Source organism: Castor canadensis, chromosome X, assembly GCF_047511655.1.
Source record: "Castor canadensis chromosome X, mCasCan1.hap1v2, whole genome shotgun sequence".
Lineage (NCBI taxonomy): Eukaryota > Metazoa > Chordata > Mammalia > Rodentia > Castoridae > Castor > Castor canadensis.
Window position 1 is genome coordinate 22713867 of NC_133405.1, and position 11558 is coordinate 22725424.

Sequence of the window (11558 nt, forward strand, 5' to 3'; positions counted from 1 at the left end):
GGGACTTTAGGGAGTCCTTGAAAAGAAGGTAGATTGGGGTTCCATAGAGGAAGCAGGAATTGTGCCAGGACTGAAGGATTGGGCCCTGTCTCTTTCTCACACTAGCTGCATAACCTCAGGCAAGTTTGCTTTATTTATTTAACAAACACATAACACTCCATATATGACAAGCATTGGTCTAAGTGCTTTGTAAATTTCAACTCAAAGCAAGGACTATTATTACCCTCATTTTTATTTTTATGTCTTTTCTTCATGGTGCTGGGAGCTGAGTCCAGGCCCTTGCACATGCTAGGCAAGTGCTCTACCACCAAGACATGTCCTCACCTACCACCCTCATTTTTACCAAAGAGGAAACTGAGGAACAGAGATGAAATCACTTGCCCAAAGCCACACAGCTAATAAGTGGCAGAGTCAGAAGTCAAATTCAGGCAGTTTGAATCCATGTCTATGCTACACATCTCTCAGCTTTTCTGATTATCAATTTCCCATTTATAAAAATATCCCTTTTGGTCCCATTGTGAGGAATAAATGTGACAAGGTCAGGCATTCAATAAAAAGCTGATTCTTTTTTTAAAAAATTCCTCTCCCTTGGAAAGTCCACTTTCTCCTGGTCCTTGGACTCAATCCTGCCTTGCTATTTTCCTGAATATATGACGTCCCTGTCCTCCGATCTTCACACTTACTTCTGGAGCGCCTGTCACTCCACCCAGCTGTTTTGTCAGTGCTGTTTAGCATAGGTTATGTTCAGGCCTCTCGTGCCTACCTCACCCTATGGAGCAGGTCAGCCTCCAGACCTAGCTGTGTTCAAAATAGGACATGGCTGCAGCAAGGCACATATTCACTCAGCAGGCCCTTCAGAAATGTCCTCTGAAAGTGTGCCTAGCCCTGTGTGCTAGGTGATACATGGTACACAAAAAAATCAAGAAAAGGAAAACACAAGATAGTTGATAAAAGGAGTAGGGATGGCAGTAGAAGTATGGGAGATCCTATCCTTCATCCGGGAGACTCTGCAGAGCCTGATTTTGCCCAATGTTTGTTCCCCACAAGAGTCCCAAGGCTGCCTCCAGGTGCCCTTTCCTATTTCCTTCCCTCACAGCATCATTTACTCATCCTTCATCTGCTGGCTGCAGATGTCGGTTCCCAGAAGCTAAGTAATCTGATTAAAGTAATCCCAGCTGAAGTGTTCATCCAGCTACCAGGTTAATGTGTTACTCTTCCTGGGTAATTTGTTCATTTCAAAAGGGGTTTTTTGAAGACATTAAGGCATGATGGCAGGAAATTTCAGGTCTCATTGCAGCCTGGAGAGGGAGAAAGTGCCCCCATATGACCCAGGCTTTCAAAATGAGCCTCTGCCTGGTTTCTAAGGCCTTTCACAAAGTGTTCCTGGTCCTAAAGCCATTTCACTGCCTTGTGGCTTTAATTATGCCACACCCAAGTTTGGATCAAAGAGAAAATATATGATCCTCCTTTTTTTGTATTTGGAATATGTCTCCCCTGAATCCAGGAAGAAGTTTCCTGATCATAAGAGAGCTAAGGAATGGGCTATTTGTACCTAGATAAAGACACACAGCCCTTATGATCTATTAGGTGCCATTCCAAACACCATTTATATGTCACCCCATTTGATTCTCACCACAACCCTGGGAAGTAGGTACTTTCCATTACCCCATTTTTCAAAGACCTGAGGCACAGAGAGGCTAAGTAACTTGTTCAAAGTTATACCGCTACTAAGCGGACTCAGGCAACATGGCTCTTAATCACTGTGTCATACAGATCAGCATCTCAAGTTCAAATCCCCCTTTCCTGCGTAGCATCAGTAGATAGAGCAGACAGGGCTTTGGCCCATAGAGACCCACCATTGCAATATATGTTCTGATCCCATATCTGGAATTTTACAGCCACGCCCCACATTTGGTAGGGCAGAAACAGGCTGCTGACTTGGCACTCCTGCTCACAGCAGTCTAGGCGACTCTGCAGCTGGGATCATTCTGTTCCCTTATGTGCTGCAGAAGGTGAGCTGTACCCTTCTCCCTCTCCCATGCCATTCTATCCCAAAAGGACAGATGATGCTCGGACCTGGAGGTTCCTCTGAATTTGATAAGGAACAGCTGAAGCGTGACTAATCCTATTTCCCAAAAGTAAAAGGAAGATTTGCCAAATTAACAGACTAGTATGACCATAGCTGGGTCTCTTCTCAAGTCAGCTTGCATGTGATGGCTGGGGATTTGCAATGCTTGCCCCCTCCCTCACTGATAGAGCACTTATTTGGGCCAGGCATCTCTTAAGTACTTTCCAAACCTATCCTATTTAGGGGCTGAGGATGGAGCTCAGTGCAGCAAAAAAATACAGTTGTCATGTTTAATCCTACAACATATACTTCAAGGAAGGTAGCAGCCTTGTCATTGCTTTATTTCTGAGAAAATTAAGAGAAAAAAGATTAACTTGCCCAAAGTCACTAAAATACCAACAGATCTACTCTAGTTTCTCATCCATTTCCCACACTTGTGCCTTACCAGTCAGTTTCATCTCAGGTTCCATGATTGACCGCACGCATTCTTACTGATATTACATTCACAATGTCATGATTGCAGATCCAGTGAGATCATGGGTGAGTTAACATGTTGCATGAGCATTAGAGCATGTTTTAGCATGAATAAAAGGTAGGTTCTGAAAATGCAAAAATCAGAATAGTAAGGGTTTCTGGTACATACACACACATGTAAACCTTTCTCATTTATGTTTATCGGTCTTCCTGTGGTGATAAATCTAATGGAATTATGATATAGATTATTTTCCACTTGATGTAGTTTTAAGGCCTTGAAGAAGGTTTTGATTTAGCTTTGCCCATGCATAAATAATTAAAACAGAATTCAATTTGGGTGCGCTTTATAAAAGAATTTAAAAATAATGAATTCAGCTCATTCACTTTTAAAATGAACAAAAGCAATGTTTTATTCAACAGTAAAAAGCAAATAAAATACATTCCTGTCCCATACTTTAACCACTCCAAGAAAAGAGGCACAAAAAGAGCTAAGAAGTATAAATGGGAGGCAGAGTAAAAGATGATAGAAAGAAAAAGAAAGTTAGAATAGAGAGAGATGAAACAAGATACAACAAGCAGAGAAATATTCACAGAAGCTGAAAGAACAGATTTTCACAATGCAAGGGAAGTGAAAAAGGAATGGCAAATGGTGAGAGAAATATAAGTAGTTCATTTGAAAGATTAGCAAAATAATAAAAATAAATAGCATAATATCCCCATATTAACTTCTTAAAAACCCAATTAAAAATCTTCAGACTCCTCTGATCATTATCCTCATTAATGCACATGTAAAGTGCATTACATCAAAGTAAAGAATGTAATTTTCATTGTGACCTTTTTAGTAATTTTATTTCCTATATGACTTTTATTGTTTTAATCAAGTATTCAAATAATTTCATCATATACAATAAAATAACTTGGGCATTCCTCTTTTCTTGGATATTTAGGTTGTATATCACCATTCAGTTTCATCCCAGATCCTATAATCAAGAGCAGCCATTCATACTGATACTATTAAGTTTTAAAAAAATATTCTTCCTAAGGTTGCTTCTTCTGTCTTTCAGAATTTTTACCTCAGGATAATTTCCAGGGTTCAAATCCTGGGTTGAAGACTATGAACATTTTTATGATTCTTCCCTCAGTTTGCAATGCCCTCAGCAACTAGAATGAACCTGCTTTTCCAGGGCCTGTACAATATTGGGTTTCGGAAACTGTTATTTTTAGCAACTTAATTAGTATCAAATGGGGTCTTTTAATTTGAGCTCCATATGATTCTTTCAGTGTGATGAGTTTCATTTATCCTTTGGTAAATGAATAAAGGTCTTGTAGATTTGTAACAATTTCTGATGACGCTTTATGTGCTATGAATTTACGTGTGATGGTCCTAACATTTCTGCAACTTGAAATTGGTTTCCATTGTGCCTATGCATTGCTCAGAGTTGTGTTCTCTGAGCAAACTTCCCTTTGCAATGTTTCCTATCAGTTCAAAACTTGAAAAAAAATCCCCATAGTTGACTCAAGTAATGTGTTCTTTCTAGGTTTTAGAGTTTTCTTTAAATATTTAACTTTTTAGTTTACATAGAAAGAATTATACGTGCTAAGAGATAAAAGCTTATGTTAATTTCTCTCCGTATTCATGACCAGCTACCCCAGATGAGTTTATTAAATAATGAATGCCTTCACATTTGTTTATTTATGCTTTGTTCATCAAACATTTAATTATTAAATTTATCAGGGTTTTTCATTCACGGATCTATAGTTCTGATTTACATCAGAATTCTGCAGATTAAACTAGGGCTAATTTATAATGAATTCTAATATTGGGGGTTCTTTTGTATTTTTATTTCCATGAGATCATGTGTGTTTGTTACTACAAATTTTTGTGGTATCATTTCTGAAATAACAGATATCTTCATTTGAAGTGCCTGCATTTATAAATCATTCTGAGAAGAGGTATCATCTAAATACTATCGGTGTTCACATTCAGAAATATAGTAAGACCTGACATTTTTCACATCTCCCTTTATTTCTGTCACTAAGGTTTTATGTCCTTTTTCTCACAACTCTTGTTTATGTTGACTTGCTTCCAAATCCGTTAATGGTTTTGTTTTTAATGTATTACTTTTTTGTGTGTTGGCTTAAAACTAAGCAATTTATTGGCTTTCAAAGACTATTTCTCTTATCTTGTGTTTTGTGACTTGGCCAAATTGTAGTTATGTCTAATCTCTTTCAGTTAATTCTGTGGCTTTTCTAGGTATACAATAATGGGATCTAAAAATTTTCTATCTTACGTGGTAGGGGAGTAAAATTATACCGAATGATACTCTAATGGTGGATACCTGTCATTATATACTTGTTCAAACCCACAGACTGGATAACACAAAGATTATGATTGGTGATGAAAGTTCATCAGTTGTAGCGATGTACCACTCCGGTGGAGGATGTTAAGAAGGGGCATGGTATGAGTGGGAGGCAGGGTTACATAGAAATCTCTGCGCCTGTCTCTCAATTTTGCTTTGGATCTACACTGCTCAAAACCAGTCTTTAATAAAAAATTCTCTTTTCAATTTTTTTCTTTCCAATATTTGCTACCAGCTTATTTTCATACCTTATTGACCAAACAAGAATGTCTCAGAAGCACTAAATTTATAAAAGATTAAATCACCCTTATTTTGGTCCAATTTTATTGGCAATATCTTTTATTTATTTATTTTCTTGTTATTACATTTACTCACATGTATATACATGGTTTGGGCCACCTCTCCCCTCCTCTGGGCAGCAATTAGTTTTTTGAATATACATTATTATGTTGAAGACTTAGAATCTGGGTGTGGTGGTGCATCACTTTGAGGCCAAAACAGTGAGGTAGTGAGGAGTTTGAGTTCAGGCCAGGCCAGCCTGGGCTGTTTTGGTGAGATCCTATCTCCAAAAAAGAAAGGAAAGAAGGAAGGAAGGAAGGAAGGAAAAAAGAAGCAATTTGTTACTCCTAGTTGTTAACCCTAAGTAGGAACTAGATTTTATCAAATGCTTTGCTTTGGCATTTACTGGAGCGATCATACCTTTTTCAATAATAATGAGATTTTTGTTGCAATCGTCTTTACCCTTTTGGACTTAAATTACCTTAACAAGTAACTGTATTTTATTTGTAGCCTTTTAGTGAAAGTGGCCATATCAATAAGATACTAGGTGAAGCTAGTGTCTGAGTTCAAGTTCGACTGAACCTCATACTGGCTTTGTTCCCTATTGTGTAGTAGTTAAAAGTGTAAGCCCTGTTATCAGAGGAAACTGATTTAGAATCCTCGCTTTCCTGCGTAGTAGTGCTGTTACCTGGTTGATTTGGACAAGCGTCACCTTCCAGTTTTTACAATAGGGACGTCATACTTCGCTGATCGGGCCTGTTGTGAGAATTGAGTGAACCAGCACATGCTTGGTGCAGAGTAGTTCCACAGTAAATGGTTGCTGTTATAGTTATTTCTAAGTGACAATAGGCCTTGTTTTTCTGTTTTATAACATTCTTACCTTTTGTTTTATTCTAATCATTTTTGCATTGTTTTTATCTGTATCATTCTTAGCAACATTTCCTTCTGAGGGTAATTTCAAGAACTATACCATGCTTTTCAATAATCCAGGGTAATTCGTGTACTATATTCTTCATAAGCTTGGGACAAAAATCGCCTTATAAATCCACCAGGTCCCACTGTGTTTTGGAAGCTGTGTTTTTTTAATAGCTGTCCTCATATTTATTAGAATACATCCAGATAATTCTGACAATTTTGTCCAAGTGAAAACACTGAGTTTTAGAAATTTTCTTTGCTGCTTGAGAATCGGTGATCAATTTCTTATCTATGCTTGCAATTACTTCAGCATTTTCCCAACTTCTACATTGCCTTTTCTTTTCTTCTGTAAGAAATTCAGTCTGCACCCTTTTACAAAGAGGTTACCTTGGAAGCCAACCTTTATTTGATTCTCAAAAGTTTTTTTTTTTTAACCAATCACATTCTGCTTGGTTTTTTTTCTGTTTCTTTAATTGGAACCTTTGTGTGAATCCCAAACTCCAAATTCCCAACTTGGAATGAAAAAGGCTCTTCAGAAATGAATGAATAATGAATAATGCCCGTAGCTCTTGAACCACCCTTCAATGGCCAGAGGCATCTTTCTGAAATGACCACAAGTGTCATTGTGCAACTGCCCTCTGCAGAGCCATCTCAAGAACACAGCAGTAGCAAACAGTACTATTGCCAATGGTATGAAGCTGGTGAAAAGAATCCCACAAATTCAAAGCAGGAGGGAGAAGCTTCACCTTTTGTCTGTAGCATAGCCCCGCCCATATGTCCAATAGCACAGGTCGACTACCCTTTTACGAAAATAATAAATGAATTATGTGGCTAAGCAGAGCCGTGAAAAAGATAATTGTAATAAAATACAATGAGAATTCAAAGCATTCCTAAAATCATGGTGCACTGATACATGAGAGATTTGAACTTTTTACCTATCCAGCATCTTGAAAAATACAGCAACATTTGTTTGGTGGTGAATTACAATAATCCTTTTGTGACTAAACCATTCCACAACTTTTAGAATTCTTTCCTGCATCCAAGTTAATCATATTTTATTGGAAGAATAGACTACTTGAGAGGCTGCTACATCTTTAGCCAGAGTCTTGGCCTTCCATTTTTTATGTATACATGTCTATTTCAAGCTTTAAATCACAGCTAGACCACAGGAAAAGTGCTCCCAAGGAATGTTAAACTGCTTGCTTATATGCCTCAATTTGACTGGCTGGGGTGGCAGGATGGGATTGAAATTTTAAATCCAAGTGTTTCAGCACACTGACCTTTAAAGATGCATCTTAATCGTGGTTCTGTTATGATCCACAAATGTAATGGAGGAGCAGGTATAAGTACTGAAAGACTATAATGTACACACATTATGGTAAAAACTCTAACCTCTCAATTTTCCCTGGGTCATGCCCTAGTTGTGCCCAAGAAGAACAGAAGAGAAAATGTTGAGTGGTTCTAACCACTCTACTAAAGTGGAAAGTAATTCCAAGATGAGTCCACTTCAGACAGCAAATGGACCCTTTTAAAAGGCTGAGGGGAGGGGACAGCAATTTCTTAGTCCCCAGTGCCTGGGTAGTATGGAGTTTGCCTAGCTTCCTTTGTGGAGGCCATACCACTCAGGATAAAAGGAAGACATTTTGTCAGGCAAAAATAGGTTTGTAAGGTTACTGTCCCCTCCAGTGTGGGAAAGAGAGAATGATTAAGTCTCATTTGCCATTTTCGCTAGTCAGAAATTTCAAGCAAGGGCCAATATTGAAGCCATACTGTCCCAAATGAGCAAATCGACTGATGTGTGCCTTATGTTTATGATAAAAGTTATTTCAGCAACTCAAGAATAATAAAATTGAGCCAGTTTGTGTGATATTAGGGAAACCCCAGTTGTCACACAGGAGATGCGGCTTGCAATGGTGACAGAGGTGAGGGAAGTGGTGTTGCCCAAGTTGAGTATAAAGGCTCCTTTGTTAACTCAGTGCGATAACAGTTCCTCATTTGTTAGCTCATTGGATATAAAGTTATATAATTTAGCCTTGCCTTTCTCTCCAGCGTCCTGCGGTAGCCAACACCTCCTACCTTTAACTGTGCTGGTTCCTGGAGTGCCAAAACCACTTCCTACACATCTCACAAATTTGACTTTTATAGCAATGCAGGGAATTTGGCAAGTTTGAAGGGAGATGGGGGGAAGTGGTTAGGGATTAGTGAGATAGGGACTGGGGATGTAGCTCAGTGGTAGAGAGCTTGCCTAGCATGCCTGAGGCCCTGGGTTCCATCCCCAGCACTGGAGGAAAAAAAAGGAATTAATGAGATAACTAGAAACTCCAACTCTGTTTAACTTATGCTGGGATTTGATCCATTATTACAAGTGTCAGGGACTGTCCCTGCATCTTGTCCTGATGTCTTTCACAATTCTTGCCAAACACCATTGGGGACTTTCTCAATTATTTGAAGGGCCGTTTGTCTCTTCCTGATCATTAGGACTCTACTCCTATTGTCTTCCATTTAACAAACAGGGATCGATTTCTTGCCTAAAATTAGCTGGAGAATTCTATTTGGATCAGTCCAACAGAATTACCAAGTATAATTAGCCTGAGAATTCACTGCGCTCCTCAACCTAACCCCCGCTTAAATACCTCCTGCTATGTTTTTGCACTTTCTGTAGTGAATGTGGAATTGGGTCCTCGGGTGAAGCAGTTGATTGCAGGAAAGTGGCCCTGAATTGCTATGAGCTTGTCACTGAAGATCCTGCATATGTGTGTATTATCAAGTACAATTGTCCTCATAAAATTAAATAAAAGCACGCATTTATTATTGTGGGGCTCCAATTTAGGGACAGCTGGTGCCCCTATTCCACTCGCATTAAATTGAAACTTGTAATTTAGCTGTCCAGATGCACACTTTTTAATCAAAATATAAAATTGCATTGGTTTTGTCCGTTTTCCATTCAAAAGTATCTGGAACCCTACCTCGGGGCTCCTCCTACCCTGCAAACTGTTGAAGAACGGGAAGTATTTCCACTGATCTACATTTTCCTCTCGGAAGTTCTTAGAGAGAAATAAGATTGGGACATTTCTAGAAGGGAGAAGACCCAAGAAAAGCAGCTGGTGAGTATTTATTTGTTTAGCCTGCAGCGAGTCGATACATTTATTCAGGAAGGTCATTTTGGGAATTACCCGTGTCGCCTCACCTGTCTCTGAAGTGTCTACAAATCTGCTTTAAGCTACTCCTGCATTCGTCATTGGCACTTCAGTCCCTGCAGCTCTAGAAACTTTGCTGTCCCCCCAGCTCCCCCCCCCCCCCGCAGGATGTGCTCAGGCTCCGTTTGTTTTCGCTTTTGTCTAACCTGAGCGTTATGATTCGCCCCCTGCCCTTAATAATGAAATGACAAAGGGCATTCGCAGCGGGGGGTGGGCCGCTTGGTTTGGGGGCGCGGCGCCACACCCCCTAGAATAAAGCCCGCGCTGCGCTCTGCGAAACCCCAGCACGAATGAACGAATCACACAAAGAATATATTTCGCTACGAAACAGCGCCGTACAGGAAGAAAGTGCCCGCACTCGGAGCGGGATCAGGAGCGCGACTTTTTGGCGCTCTTTGGGAGCAGCGAGAGGGAGGCAGAGGACAGAGAGTCCCGCGGTGGGCGCGGGAGCGGGGGTGGCAGCCGCACGCGTCCGAATTCCCGCGCGTTCCGCAGCCGCGAGCCGGGGACCGGGAGTGGGGCGCCGAGCCAGGTGAGTGAGGTCGGCGGCGGTGACGGCGATGCGGGGCGCGTCGCACTACCTGGTGGCCGGGCGGGGCGGAGCCGGGCGGCTTCCCAGGCCGCCTGGCAGAGTTTGGCGGGAGTTGCCATTGGGGCGCCCAAAGCCCCTCTCGGCGGCGGCGCGTCCCGAGTGTGCAGCGTGGGGACCGCGGGCGCCGGACGCGGGCGGGGCCTTGGGCCGGGGCCTTGGCGGGGTTGGGGCGGGCGTTGCCATGGCAGCCGCGAGCCCGGGCGGGAGCCCCACGCCCGCCCGCCGCGAGGGAGCTGGGGCGCTCCGAGGTGTGCTCCAAGTGGACTGAACCAAGAGCATGGGACCGAGGGGGGGGCGGCCCGCGTCCCCGTCCCCTCCTCCAGACCCCACCCGCGGCGGGGAAGCAAAGAAAACATAACCCTCCTGTCTTCCCGGGCCTGAAAAACGGCCTTCCCCAAAGCACGAGTGCGGCCAGGGGGACAGGGCAGCGGAGAGGTTGTCGCCTGCGTCCGGGAGTCCCCGGCGTGCGTGTTTGCAGACTTGACATTTTATACCCCACAGCGGGGACTTGGCGCAGAGTAGCACGTCCCAGCCCTGAAGTTCTGAGGGTGGGGCGGGCTTTAATTTGCTTATATCTAATGATTTCAGGAACCTCGCTTTAAAATGGCGGCATTCAGTAGACACCCCTGCTAAAGGCTCTCCCGGCACCGGGGCCACCTCGCGCAGCGCTGCTTTTGCTTCTACCGCTAACAGATGGCATGTGCCGCTGTCGCTGTCGCTGCCCCCGCCGCTGCCGCCGAGAGCTGGGCCCCTTAGTCGCTGGGTTTGCGCTGGCAGCATAAGGTAAGGCTGGACAGGAGTTTGGGGGTGCAAGAGTGGCTGCCTTTGCAGGACGCCCACGAAATACAACGCCTTTTTAATTGTATTTTACCAAATGGCACATAGAAGGAAAATTAATCCTGCAACTTGTTGCGGGTTTTTTTTTTAGAGCTTTCATCTTCTTCCTCTTCTCTTTTTCTTCCGTCTTCCTTTTTCCTACTTTTTTTTCTTGTTTTAATTTAAAGGAACTTCTTGCATGGCATGTCATCAGCAAATGCTTCAACAACTAATTTTCCCATTTCCGTGCGACATCGTGAGTGGGTGCCACAGCTTCCTTGCCATACCGCGTCTCTTCCCGCCCTGGGTCAGCTCATTTGGGCAGCTTGCTTTTACCATCCGGGATTGAAGGGCGTGAGGATAGTAGATGGTAGGGAAATATTAAAAAGGTAACTTTAGCTTTTAACATTCACACAATAGGCTTTTATGGTAAGAAAACGAAATTAAACCCAGGCGAGTAATGAAAGTTGACTTTTAGGTGATTAATTTGTATAGTTTTATAATGATTATGGTAAACCTACAGTGTGTTTTCCTGAACATTGTCTGTTGATCAGTATATATAGATACAAGTCATGAATTTATTGTTGCTCTAATTAATGTATTTTACAGGAGTTCCCTTCTCCTACATGATCTTAAATTGCTGTTTGTACAATGGGCTGAAATCCCCACAGCCTCTCCATATGCCCTGTATGAAGTTCATGAGAAGCACCAATTAATATAAAACTATTGCAAGAATTAACTTTGGAATGATTGGTAATTTTTCATGATGCTGGCTCCCTAGGTTAATTAATAAGTCTTTGGGTGATTACTGATATAATGGTTGGAAAACAGACTGTGAACATAGCCATACAAATGAC

At 41.9% G+C, this 11558-nt stretch overlaps 1 protein-coding gene across 7 annotated transcripts in view; it reads left to right on the forward strand.

Annotated features, from left to right (window-relative positions):
• Positions 1-9623: 9623 nt before the first annotated feature.
• Mbnl3 (muscleblind like splicing regulator 3) overlaps positions 9624-11558 on the forward strand; it is a 108688-nt gene continuing 106753 nt past the window's right edge. The window contains exon 1 of one of the 7 annotated variants that reach the window (XM_074063585.1): positions 9624-9825. The gene's annotated coding sequence lies outside the window, so the exon portion shown is untranslated. Of the gene's footprint in view, positions 9826-10391; positions 10669-11558 lie in introns of those variants that run through there. The other 6 variants (XM_074063579.1, XM_074063578.1, XM_020152016.2 and 3 more) reach the window with 6 other exon arrangements.